This window comes from Cariama cristata, unplaced genomic scaffold, assembly GCF_000690535.1.
Source record: "Cariama cristata isolate BGI_N322 unplaced genomic scaffold, ASM69053v1 scaffold34108, whole genome shotgun sequence".
In the NCBI taxonomy this organism is placed as follows: domain Eukaryota; kingdom Metazoa; phylum Chordata; class Aves; order Cariamiformes; family Cariamidae; genus Cariama; species Cariama cristata.
In genome coordinates, this window is record NW_009632379.1 from 345 (window position 1) to 639 (window position 295).

Genomic DNA, 295 nt, shown 5'->3' on the forward strand with positions numbered 1-295 from the left:
GTTTCCTGAGGAAACCAGTGCGGTAGCGGCAAGCCACTTTCCATGGTGGCAAAGCCAGAGGAATAAAGACCCTGGGAAGCCACAGGTCCCCTGCAGTCCATTTTCCTGCTGTGTCCGATCTACCTCTCCGTGCAATGTTTGTTGTTGGTTTGTTATTTGTTTTTGGTTTTGTTTTTTTTTTGCCTGGGTTAGCATAACGCGCGTTCCCCTCCCCAGGCGCCAGGAAGCAGCCAGGGCTGGTTGCCGGGGAGGAGCCGCTCTCGGAAGGCTGAGCAGAGCGGTACCGCAAGCCCCG